Source organism: Echinops telfairi, unplaced genomic scaffold (assembly GCF_000313985.2).
Source record: "Echinops telfairi isolate 266 unplaced genomic scaffold, ASM31398v2 ScPeMD7_1;HRSCAF=3_0, whole genome shotgun sequence".
Classification (NCBI taxonomy): domain Eukaryota; kingdom Metazoa; phylum Chordata; class Mammalia; order Afrosoricida; family Tenrecidae; genus Echinops; species Echinops telfairi.
This window is the reverse complement of record NW_022103896.1, coordinates 19345082-19354284: the sequence shown is the minus strand read 5'-3', so window position 1 is coordinate 19354284 and position 9203 is coordinate 19345082. Positions and strand designations below refer to the sequence as shown.

Genomic DNA, 9203 nt, shown 5'->3' with positions numbered 1-9203 from the left:
GCGCGCGGGGGGCGGCTCTGGGCGGCGGGGCTCGGCGAGGGAGACGGGGAGCCTCCCATTCAGAAAGGCCCCCGGAGGACCGCGAGCGAGAGCGGGCTACAGGCAAGCGCCAACTCCCGGCGGAGCGGGGATCGTGCTGGGCGCCGCGCCCCGAGTCCCCAGCCTGGCTGCACCCTTGCCCTGCTCAGGTCAGTCCCACGCATTCGTGATGGGCGATGCGGGAGCGGGCGAGCCACCTGCACAGTCGCCTCGTTCCGTGGGCCTTCTCTGATCTCGCGCTCCCGGTGGCTAGGCACCTTTGGGGTGGGGTGGGGTGGGGTGGGGAGGGAGGGGGCGCCCGCATGCTTCTCCGCAGGAGTCCCGGGGTGCCGAGGGCGAACGTGGCGAGCGTGCTGATTGTAGACGTGCCTGGGGTTGCGCTCCCGGGCGCACGGGACCTCGCCTTTCCCTGTTCCCCCAGTTTCTTGGACGCTGTGGGCCCGGCTGGACTGCGGGGCAGTGGGGGCGTCGATATTCCCATGTAGAAGGGACTTGGTAAAGACCCCAGTCTGGTGAGAGAGCGACTTCGGGATTTATCTTTTCACTTACTGCCATCTACTCGATTTCAGCTCCTTCGCTTAGCGCCCTACAGGACAGAATAGCCCTGCCCTATGGGTTTGAGTTGCTATGTCGCCAGGGCTCTGGGGATTAACTTCCCCCAGACCACACTCACTGCCATCGAGTAGATGCCGACTCATAGCGACTCTCTAAGGGTAGGGTAGCAGTGCCCCTGTGTTTTTCCGAAGCCAGTAACTTTATAAGGGAGTCAAAAAGCCTGGTCTTTCTCCCTCGGAGACGCTGTTGGTTTCAAACTGCACACATTGTAGCAGCCCAGCGCGTGACCACGACGGCGCCACGAGTCTAGACAGACCTAGAAAACGCACGGCTTTTCTGTCGACTGCGTTTGGGGTGCTTGGGAGAGCCGTGATGGAGATCATAGGGAACAACACTCCCAGCCACCCTTTGACATTAGCACATTTTTGAGTAGCTGGGGACCAAGTGCTGGACGCAGAGGGCAGCAAGCAGGCAGAATTCGGTAGGAGGAGGATGGCGACAGAACCTTCTCCATGATTCTTCGCCAAAAAACCGGGATGCTTCACGGTTTTACTTTGGTGCCTGAGCGCAAAGGGAGGTTGCTGCTTTGAGATGAACCACCATACTGAGGTCCTGCCTGCCCATCTTTTCTGTTCCACTTTATCCCTGGAACCCCTCCCAGCTTCAAATCTTCCAGTGCGCAGCGGGGGACAGGGTGGGGTTTGGGGACAGGGTGGGGCTTGGGGTGTGGGCCAATCTCTAGGAGTTGGGCTTTGGGGGAGCAGAGCGTAATGAGGAGACTGGGTAAGGTCCAGCCTAGAGGAGCCTTGGAACTGGTGGCGTGGCCTCAGTCCCAGGGCGTGAGCTGGGAGTGTGGGATCACAGGGACTGTGTCCCTCTTCTTTCATTAACATTTATTTTGTGGTGGTTGAAAATATCCATAACAAAACGCACACATCAATTCCCTCATCTCCATGTAGTGGATGGATTACATCCCTGGAGTTGTGCAACCTCCTCCCACTACTTGATCCTCACACTCCTCATCTGAGCTGCCCCTATCCTGTGAGTATAAACTCTTCGCCCCCATTTCTTTCTTTCTTTCTTTCATGTGGTCTGAGTGAAAGTTTCCACAGCAAATCCCACCCCACATGTATGTGGTGGTTTTTGTTGTTTTCGTTTCGTGACTTGTCGCAACCTCCGTAATGAATAGCACTCTTTCCCTTCTTTCTGGGTTCTGTGTCCGCTCCCCTCCAAATGCACAAGTGAAAATGCCTGCTTGTTGCAGTGAGTTAGATCAGAGGGTTGCAATTCAGACCCTCAGTGCTGCAGTTCAACCTCATTGGTCCTTTTCCCCTGCCCTTCCTGACTTTGGGGCTTGATGCTGCTCTGTGGTCTCCTAGGGTGGCTGTCCAATGGGTGCGTTCCTTCCTCACGGGTCATCTGTAGGTCGCTCTGGTGTTTGGCTGATGAATCCCCAGAGGTGGGTTCTGTTCTATGTGTGAACCGTGTCCAGTGTCCCACGTGTCTAAGGGCCCTAGTCTATCAGACCAGTAAGTGACTTTTTAAGATTTTTGAATTGTGTTCCTCCTGTCATCCCAGTTGGAGTGGCTGGTTGTGGTAGCGGGCACCATCCAGTTCTTCTTGTCTCAGAGTCAGAGAGACTCTGGCTCACATGGCCCATTAGGGTTTCAGATTACTTGTTTCCTTGAGACTTAGATTTTCTTCCCTCTTCTTAGCTCTGCAGAGGAAAGCCCCTTAAGCTTTCTACTTAATCTTGCAAATTGCTATTGTCACTTTGTTCCTGTATAGATAAACTCAATGCAGACATTCTTCACTAAAGAAGCTAAAAGAAGAGTCCTGGTGGCATAGCGGTTATGTGTGGGTTGTGCTGCTAACTGCAAGGTCAGCAGTTCAAAACCACGAGCGACTCCTTGGGAGAAAGAGGGAGACTTTCTACTCCCATACAGAGTTATAATCTTGGAAACTCTTCAGGATAGTCCTCTGATGTTTTATAAGGTCACTGAGTTAGCCTCCATTCAGTGGCAGTGTTTGTTGAGTTTTTAAGCAAAAACATTGTTTGGTTTTAAGAAGACTTTAGGGTATATGTTCAGTTTAACGTTTAAAGATAATCTCAGGGCAACAGTGTCAGGGGTTCATCCAGCCTATAAGAATTTGAAATTCTGTTCTGCATTCCTCCCCTTTTGATCAGAATTCTTCCATAGAATTGTTGAACAAAGTATTTAAGGTACCATTCCATTTTTATTGTTTTTTTGCTCTCATGGCAAAGGTGGTAGCTATTCAATTAAAGGCAATTAGGCAGACCTCATGTTCCATTTCCTCCTCCTATTTCTGAACAGACTTGGTGATGGTCTTGGGTCATCAGTGGGAAGTGCCCTGTGGTGTGTGAGTTTGGGTTGCATTAAAGTCACTCTAACGGTTTAGGTCAGTCTGGGATTTGGACCTGCTCTACAAGAAAGCCCATTCCGGGAACATGTGTGCCACACCCACAGGGGCCTGGGTTTCCCTGAATGTTATGTTTGGAGCTGCTAGTGAGAGCCCACTTCCTCAAGAAGGCTGAAGGGTCCAATGCTAGTAGCAGCTGAAGGGGATGGAAAGGGAACTGGTCTTGAGAAATATGGGGACTCTGGGGAGGAGAAATAAAAACGAGTGCTCCTGAAACTCTGCCTTGAAAGCCCCTAGGAGTCCTCCCCCCAGGGGACAAGGAGGACACGCCCCAGGTGCAGCATGTGATAACGAGGTTTGTTTTTGGACTTGAGGGACCAGGCTTTCTCCAGTGAAGATCTACTGTTTTCTTCCTGGCGAGGGGGTTCCATTCTGGACACAATCCCCAATGGTCATTTCAGAAGGCCTTGCGGTGTGTGTGTGTGTGTGTGTGTGTGTGTGTGTGTGTGTATGAGCATGTGACTGTCAGAACGACTTGAGGCATTTCCCCTGAACCTGGACTGCATAAGGCTTAAAAAATAAAGACCATAGCTTTATTGAGATAGAATTCCCCTGCCACAGAACCCACCCATTTTCAGGGTACGATCCATGGTTCAGAGAATCAAGCAGCCGTCATGAGAATCAATTTTTAAACATTTCCTTGAATTTTAAAACATTAGAGCACCGCCAGAGAAATACCATACTCATGAACAACCCCTGCCTAGTCCTCCTTCTCCCCGGCCCCTCCAGCCACAGTCCACTTTGTATCTGTGGATTCTCCCTCTCTGGCCATAGTCTGCAGGCCTTTCTGATGGGCTTCCCTCACTGAGCCTGGTTTCAAGGTACATCCAGGATGTACACGCTGCCAGATTTACCTTCTTGCTGAACGTGGGTCACCTCCTCCTTTCTGCTTGGGCAGCCCCGGACCAGGATCAAACCTGAACCTCCGCTGCAGCCATGGCCTCCCGGGGGTCCCTTGGAAAGACCATGAGCCTGCGGCTGCAAGGCCTCTCACATTCCCTGGCAGGATGTGCTCCAATTCATCAGAATTCCTGGAGCCCTCTTGGCTGGGTCCCAGGCTTCAGGACTAATGGGAGGAGCCCTTTGGCCCTTATCCTCCTGCCAGTGGTCCAGATGAGGATTTCTGAGCGCTCCCAAGACCTTCCACACATGTCGTGGTTTTCAAATCAGCCAAGTTTAGCCTGAAGAATAGGTTGAGCAGACTAGCGTGATTTCAGGGATCCTGGGGCAAGCCCTCAGCCCAGCAAAAAGACACGCCCCCACCCCCCACCCCTGTGCTTCCTTGGGGTCTTAAAGACTTCCTTGGGACACTTAGAAAAATGCAAAACCATCTGCTTGCTGTTAGTGGAGCCTCTGCCTGTATGTGACTGTGGAACTCCGTTTGCAGCCATCTTCTCTAAATTCTGCCAAATGACTGCTGTTTTCCTGGCTTACCAAGTGGAACCTGAGCTCCCTTTACAGGACAAGGGACCTTCCTGAAGGCTGCAGGCTGGGGAGGTACTGTGTGAGCATCCCTGAGCGAACAGATCAGTCAGGATTTTGACAGTTGGTTGTGAACAAAGTCATCGGAAAAGGAGCCTTAACCTGCGGTTTGGGGAACTGGGCTGTGGAGGGGCTGAGTAGGTGGGGAAGGGGGAAAACTTTAAAGGGAAATCTTCCTTCTTGGCCGGTTTGCTCCAGGTAGTCAGAAGAACAAGCCTTTTCATTGCTGCAACTAGAAAGTGGCCAGGCTCCAGTTATTCACTCCCGTGGACTGAGTGCTAAACCCCGTGCTTTTTGGATGGGGCGAGGGCTGTGGGGGTGTTTGGCAGGAGTGCTGGCATACTTTTGAGGACCCAGTGAGTACCTCCCCTTTTCCCTGTTAAAATCCTCTTGAAGTCTTCCAAGCCCTTGGCGGATGCCAATATTCTTCCTCTCTTACACGGGAGAACCCTGAGCTGGAGGCAAGTACAGGGGCATGAAACGAGCAAGCGACAGAGGCATGGTTTAAGAAAAGTTTTCGGGGAGATTGGAACCCACATCCCATTGGACACTTGCACTGTCTGCTCCTTTGAGGGGTGTGTGTGGGGCGTGGGTTGCATGACCCAAGCAAGGTGCCACAAACTGAGGCCACGGAATCCAGTCGATGCAACAAAGGAGCAGGTAGACAGGTGGCGTTATCTCGGCTTTTCCCTTCATGCCTGCCCCTGCGTGTCCCTCAACCTCTCTGAGTCTCAGTTTTCCCACCGAGACAGTGGGGACAGTGGTGCCCTCCTTGCAGGATTGCTTTCAGTTCTAATGTGATTTGGGGTTTGGAGAGTTAAGTCTGGGGTTACTGCTTTTCCCTCCCCGTGCCTCCTTCTCTTTTTGTCTCTTCATCCCACTCGCCTCCTTCTTTCTTTGCTCCCTTTTGGGGGGAATTTTGCATGGAAAGCAGAGTCCTTAGAGTGGAGTTCTCGTGTGAGTTAAGACTTATCTCCTTGACTCCCTCTTTCCTTAAGGTCATTTTAAAGACTCTTGTTTCTCATGTCTGCCAACAAGCCTTTGGCGGAGCTGCCTTACAGGGTCCCGAACTGTGAATGTCAGGGGGCCTTTTATTCTGGAAGTTACCAGCTTGTTGATGAAAATTGGTCCAGAAGGAGGCTGGGCTTTGCCAAATTAGACAAAATGTCTTACTGCCAACCAGGTGGTTGAGCAATCGAGCACTTTATCTCATAGTGCCGCGAGGGCTCCTTTAATTAGGATCACCTACTGCTGGTGCATTAATTCTGATGCGTTGTGGCCCTATGTCAGTTTAGTAGGCTATAGATCTTGATGGGAGCAGACCAACCATATGTTTTTGCCCGTTAACTTGGATTAGATTTTCCTTATTCTTCTTTATAAAAACACAGTTGTTTCTTATTATGCCAATAACAACAACACCCCCCCCAAACAAACAAATAAACAAAAACCCATCAAGTTGATGCTGATTCTTAGAGATCCAATAGGACAGGGTAGACTTGCCCCTGTGGGTTTCAAGACAGTAATGCTTTATAACAGCGGTTCGAAACCTGTGGGTCACGACCCCTTTGGGGGAGATTGAATGACCCTTTCGCAGGGGTCGCCCGATTCATAACAACAGCAAAATTACAGTGATGAAGTAGCAACGAAAATTTATGGTTGGGGGTCACCACCACATGAGGAACTGTATTTAAGGGCCGCAGCATTAGGACGATATTAGGAATTGAAAGCCCTCTTTCTTCCTACTATGTCTATAGATAAGGATAATTTATATTTACCAATTTCCTTTAAGGCTAATTTTTAAGTGGACTTAATTCGTTAATCCTGATGTGAGGAGGGTGGTGTTTCGATTAAAGAGAAGAAGTAAAGCATGTCAGGCCATGCCAGCACTCTGCACTGATACACGACGCCTGCTCTTAAGTCCCCCTCTTTTCCTCTACAAAGCGGAATGGCTAAATGCTCAATCCACTGCCCAGTTGTCTTTCTATGACGCAGACAGTACAGTATTAAACTTGGGCTTGGAAGTCATCTTAGAGGTCATTGAGTTCAGTTCCCCAGCTCCCAACTCAGGAATTTCTTCCGTAGCATCTCTTCTGGACACCTCTGCGTAAGCTTCTGCCCCGGAACTTGTAGTAGGAGAGAAGAAACATTTCGAAGTGTTGAGACTTCTTGATATCTAGGTTTACATCCCTTGCGGATTTCCAAATGCTTTTGAGAAGCTGCATGCACCCCATCATCCTGTTTTCTCTTCCACATGAAAGCTCTTCAAGTATTTGAAGACATCTGCTCTGTGCTCCTGCTTTCTTCGTGTTCCGAGGCTCAAAACAAGCTGAAGCGGCCCCCTTTCTTTCACTCCTTCTTTGCACGAACATGTCCAGCCTAACGGCGAAGTCTTTGCCTAGGAATGGATCTTCAGTCTCCCACGCCTTCCTGTGATTGATTGTTCTGGGCTGGCACAGAGCTGTCATCTGCAGATGGTAACAAATGGGCAGAAGTGGCTCCTCCGTGCCAATAATTGTTGACTCCGTCATTAGCTGGATGTTTAGTGTTTGCACCTTTTTGTCAAGTTCATCCCACAACGTTTACATGGTGTAAAAGGGAAAGATTCTAAACAGTATTATTCAATTTATGTTGTTGTGGAGATTAGCCACCGAGACACACGTAGTGATTCACCTGTTGCTGCATGTACAGTGCAGCGACACTGATTCTGTTCGCCAGCCTTTGCAGCCGTCCTCTGCATCCTGCCTGCTCACCAGCATGAACCCACTGGCCCGGAGCATCCTGTCTGATCTTTGGAGCTCCTGTTATCACTTTGACCCCATATAAATAGATAGTTAAAAAGCAGAATGCTCATGGTAGACGTGCTTTATTAATTAAGCTAAAATTTTCTACTCCTGTGAAGAGTTACAGGCTCAGAAAGCCACAGGGGCTCTTCTACCTGCCCAGTCTGGTCGCTGTAAGTTGGAATGGACTCAGTGGCAGTGAGTGAGCGAGCGGGTGAGTGAGTGTGTGAGTGAGTGAGTGAGTGAGTGAGTGAGCGTGTGAGTGTGTGTGTGAGTGTGTGAGCAAGCGAGCGTGCGAGTGAGTGAGTGAGCGTGCAAGTGTGTGTGAGTGAGTGTGTGAGTGAGAGAGTGAGTGGGTGTGTGAGTGAGTGAGCAAGTGAGTGTGTCAGTGAGTGAGTGAGTGAGTGAGTGAATGTGTGAGTGAGTGAGCGAGCAAGTGAGAGAGTGAGCGAGTGAGTGAGTTTGCTCGGTTTTAAGAAGACTTCAGGAGAAATTTTTGGCTTAAGGTTTAAAGATTCCCACAGGGCAATAGTTCCAGGACTTTTATCCAACTTCTATGAGTCCAGAAAGTCTGGATTCTCTGAGAAATGGATATCCTGGGTAGCATTTTTCTCCCTTTGATCAGGATTCATCTGTGAGCTAGTTAGTCCAAATGCTCAGCATCGGCGGCTCGGAAGTTCTTCTGGTCTCATGGCAATGGAGGCAGCTGCTCATGAGCCCAACGATCCATTTGGTTATCCACGTCCTTTTCCTCCTCCTCTTCTTTCTTCCTCGGTTGCTCCAGGCCAGTCGAGACCAATTGTTGTGACTCGGGTAGCTGCTCATAAGCCTTTTTGAGACACTAGGCACTAAGCAAAGAACTAGGAACTACAAACAGTAAAGCACAAACCAGCAGCAAAACAAGCTCACCAGCATCCCGCTGATTCTGACACATAGTGACCCTGTAGGACAGGGTAGATCTGCTCCCATTGCCTTCCAAGACTTCCAAGTAGCAACTCTTCATAGGGGCAGACAGCCTCATCTTTCTTCCATAGGAGGTAGAATAGAAACATCGAACGCATTAATAGACCAGTCAGCTATGATGAGACCAACACTTGTTTCTGTTTTCTCCTTTAGCACTGCCCCCACAGCAAATCTATTGATTGTTTTCATGCCCGCTCTCTTTGTCTTCTTGCCACTGGTAGAACATTTGAGAGCTACTTGTGTTCTTAGTATCGAGGTTATGACAATTGACCTATAAGTTGAATATTATCCACTCCCTTTTTTTTTTAGAGAACTAGTTGCATATGTAGTATTTGGTTTTAAAAAAAAGACTCAAAGAGTGGTTAAACCACTTAGTGAAAGACCAAATTAGTGCTCGAACTATCTTCCTGATGACCACTCTTCTGTTCTTCCTGTCTAACAGTCTGTTCTATTTCACGGTAGATTCCCCAGTAGCAAGGTACAATTTTCTTTCCATCATGTCAAAGATACTGCTGGTAGGTCTGGCAGGCACCTGTCTCTCTGTCAACCCCATAGCACCTTCCTACTTAATCAAAGCCTCTTCTCCTATTAAAAATCCCTGAGAAGGTTGGATTATAGGGTTACTTAGTAACCTGTAGTGAACAGTTTCATTTATAAAGTAGAACCAAGGGCAATATGGTTCTATTTCATATTTACACCATTTAGCTATATACACTATAGTTGCTTTCCGTTTTTCTCAACAATAGGGTGGTTAGGTGAGCTCACTGCAGGCAGGAATCCTAAGGCCTGATGTGTATTCCATGGCTAAGTTCAGTGCTTTGGTTATGGGGTAAGACTCTTAAACAATTGTTGAGAGGGGTCTCGAGGAGGAGACGAGCCAGTCAGGGTGCGATGTAACAACGATGAAAAATACAACTTTCCTCTAGTTCCTAAATGTTTCCT

The 9203-nt window shown here is 49.2% G+C and overlaps 1 protein-coding gene across 1 annotated transcript in view; it reads left to right on the top strand.

The window, feature by feature from the left end:
* Positions 1-159: 159 nt before the first annotated feature.
* COL14A1 (collagen type XIV alpha 1 chain) overlaps positions 160-9203 on the top strand; it is a 221421-nt gene continuing 212377 nt past the window's right edge. The window contains exon 1 of the mRNA XM_045287068.1: positions 160-188. The gene's annotated coding sequence lies outside the window, so the exon portion shown is untranslated. The remainder of the gene's footprint in view (positions 189-9203) is intronic.